Genomic DNA, 3,674 nt, shown 5'->3' with positions numbered 1-3,674 from the left:
TTTTTTTTTGTGACAGGGAACACTGTTTGTCCATATAGCCACTAAAAAAATTTTAATGTCTCTATACTGGGGGTAAAAAGATAAGGAATTGGGAATTTGGAAATCACTTTTTTCTTACATTGAGCAGTGGGATGTTATGCATTCTTATATAATAGGTACTTGCCTAATAATATATATTTGGAAACAACTCACTGCTGAAGAAATGAGGGGAAGGAGTGTGTGGAAGTCACACACCTTCGACAGAGATCTCATTCGCCCCATATTGAGGAGAGTCCACCAGTATCTGAGCATAAATCAAAAAAAGTGCTCGACTTCATAATAAGTGTTCCTCTTGCCTCAGTACACTTGGTCTCTCTTTATTTCTTGTCTTATCTCTTATTTATTTCCGGATGTAACTTGTTCTACTCTGTTTTCCATCCTAAGGGATAGCAAAGCTTATATAAAAAAAAAAAAAAGCAGGGTCTTAATGTCAAAAGGAAATAACCTCGAATGCCAGTTAGGCTACTTACTATCTAGGCAACTTTCAACAAGTACACCTCTGAGCCACAGTTTCTGTGCTGTTCAATGATATTTCCATTTCTCCTCGTAGGTAAATAGTAGGATTGTACTTCTGGTTCCTTTGATATTAGGAGGGGCCATGCACTTGCTTTGCCAATGGAATGAGAGTGGAGGTGGACATGTATCATTCCTGGGAAGAAGCTGTTAAGAGAGTCACCTTCATGCCTTTCCCCTAAAAAGTGATGAAGACTCTATCAGCCTGGTCCCTGAGTGAGGGCAACATGGAATCGAATTCCTACCAACTCCATGCTCATGTAGCATGATCAAGAAATAAACTTCTGTTGTTTGAAGTCGTTATGATTTTGAGGTTGTTATCTCAACAAGAAACAGCCCATCCTGTCTGGTGATTCCTGGTATGAAAAATGAGTATAATAAGATTTACCTAAGAATGTTGGTATGAACTTATTAACCTACAGCGGGGGATTTCATTCTCCCAGCTGTCCATACCCACTGCTCTCATCAGATGTTCCACTTATGCCCTCATATGTGCCTCACTCTTGTCCATTTCATTCAACTCAAATTTTTTCCTTCGTTTTCCCACTCCCCTTCTTTCCCTCTTTTCCCGTAGCCTCTGTGGAATACTGGTTCCACCGTGGTCAAACTCTCTAAACTTCTTTCTTATATTTTTCCTCCAACTGGAAACAAAAATTTTAGAGTCAAAAGGGACTTCATCTCTCTAAGAATTTGCAGACACAGACCTTCAACTTCACTCCCCACCCATCAAGCATAGACACCTTGACATCCTGGACTTCATCAGAACAAGTTACTGCACCCCTTCTGAGAACTGTCAGTATCCATTTCCTAACTATACCAAATCACCTCCGGTTTCAAAGAAACCTATAATCACTTAGCTGCTTTTACTTCACCTCTCCCTCACACACTGAGGACACTTCCCTTACCTTACACTCTACAGCCAACTCTAGCATGGCTTCCTATTCTTGTACCTTTCTTCTTTTTTCCTTCTAACCACCCCCATTCCTTCCTCAACATTTCACTGGACCCTCCAGACAATCACAGTCCCTGGAAGCCTCACCAGATGATTTCTCTTCTCCTGCTAAGATTTCTCTTTTCGTGCTCCTGGGCTAAAGGAAAACAATGAACTATACAGACTCATGACTACATGCTGTGCGCATTGTCTAAAATGGAAATATTTGAATTTTCTAGAGCAGTTGGCATTGGTGTTCGCCCTTACTTAGAAACTCTTCCTTCCATGGCTTCTGGTTCTCTTCCTGGCCATTCCTTACCTCTTTTTTTAATGGATCACCTTTCTCTGTCCACTCTTCATTTAGTGGGCAATTCCCAAAGTTCTGTCTTTGGGTCTCTTCTATCCTTTATCTACATGCTTTCTCTGGAGGAATTCATCCATCCTTATGGCTTCTATGACCATTTAAATGTAGATGACTCCCAAATGACTTTCACCAGCACTGACTTCTCTCCAGAGCTCTAGAAGTAAATGTACAGTATCTTACTGGACATATGGAGTTGGATGTCCTAGGCGCATCTTAAACTTAACATGTCCTCAAGCAAACACCACTTCTCCCCGACCACAAATCTGTACTATTCCTTCTATTCTTTTTTTCCCTGAGTGTCCTGTTTTTACTGTTTCGCAGCAGAATGCCCGACCTAGAACATAACTGCAAATATTCAGCTGTGCAAAAGAGGAGATAGTGCTTAAACACGAATGAGAGACATGATTTTTTTTTTTTTAAGGAATACTTAAACACAACTTGGGTCTTTTAAGATCTGTACTCCATGTCTGCTTGGAAAACCTGCCTCACCTATGGATGGACCCACCTCCACTAATCAACGCATAGACTTAGGGTGCCACTAGTTGAATATGATCATGATAAACCACTTTCCACCTTCCTTAGCCCTCTGCAGACATAATATGGCCAGGACAAAGATAATGGAATTTCTTAGTGTTCAATGGTCCATAACAGCTAAGTTTGCTCCATGATTCTCATGGTTCCCATTACTATTAATATTAAGTAGTCATACTTAGATGCTTTTCTTCAGTTCAACATGCAGGACCAGTCAGAAGCCTCCCCCGAGATCTCTGAGAACAGTGAACCATGTACTCTTGAGGAAGGCTTTGCCCCTTGCCTCTTTGAAAATCTTCCCCCAGCAATTGAGGGTCCCTATGGACAGTATGTTGACTCTTTTGACCCCCCCAGTATCAGAGGGGAAGGAGACCACACTGGCTACAACCATCAGAGTCTGGGCAATCATCTAGCTCACCACAATGTGGGTGTTTTTAGGGGATCAGGGAGCATTCCTTAGGTTTTGAGGCTGTGTAGCAGATGATGATACCCTGCACAGTGACACTAAAGCCTGGTATAGGCCCCGGATCCTGTCAGACTCGGTGATCTTCATTAGTCTCCCAGGCCTTCAAACTTGAATTCTGGCTCCGTGCCTGCTTTCCCAACATCAGCCACCAGATCTACTGGTGAAATCCTGGGGGTAGACAAAGCAGAGAGAGGTGGCTCTGGATGCCCTGCTAGAGATCAGGTTGCTGGCAAAATACCTCCAGAACTGCATGAGCTTGTCCATAACCCTGGAAATACCTGTGTGTTCTTATCCTTGAAGGCAAAGTTGAGGGCTCGCATAAGGAAGTGGTGGATGACATTGGCCAGGTCTTTGGGGATGCAGACAATGTAGTCCACGATGCTTGTGTCAAGTTGTCAGCTGTGATCTGTTTACCGATGTGTTGCACTTGCAGCAGCAGCTTGACCCATTCGGTTGGGGCCACAACCTTCTTGGAGATGGTGGCAGCAATGCTGCTGGCCAGGAAGTCCTTGGCAAAGGAGATGGCTTGTCATGTCATAGTAGTGGAGCGTGCTGCTTAGCGGATGGTGACAGCCAGGAGGTTGTTGCTACTGGCTCAGCCCTGCCACTGTGAGGATGGAGAGATCTACCCCTTCTATTCTTGATCTGGGTTAATGGCATCACCATTTACCTGTCTCCCAGCTTAGAAATCTTGGTGTTATTATCACCTTCTTTCTCTCACCCCCCACATACAGTCAGCTGCCAAATCTTGCTGCTTCTAATTTTAAAGCATCATTTGATTCTGTCTCTCCCAAACCCTATGCTCCTTGCTTAAAATAGGCCTTCAACCT

At 43.3% G+C, this 3,674-nt stretch overlaps 1 pseudogene; it reads right to left on the bottom strand.

Annotated features, from left to right (window-relative positions):
- Positions 1-2,812: 2,812 nt before the first annotated feature.
- LOC105812125 lies at positions 2,813-3,382 on the bottom strand (annotated as a pseudogene).
- Positions 3,383-3,674: the final 292 nt, after the last annotated feature.

This window comes from Propithecus coquereli, unplaced genomic scaffold, assembly GCF_000956105.1.
Source record: "Propithecus coquereli isolate 6110/MARCELLA unplaced genomic scaffold, Pcoq_1.0 Scaffold244, whole genome shotgun sequence".
Taxonomy (NCBI): domain Eukaryota; kingdom Metazoa; phylum Chordata; class Mammalia; order Primates; family Indriidae; genus Propithecus; species Propithecus coquereli.
Note: the sequence above shows the minus strand (reverse complement) of the source record. Positions and strands in the feature narration are given on the sequence as shown.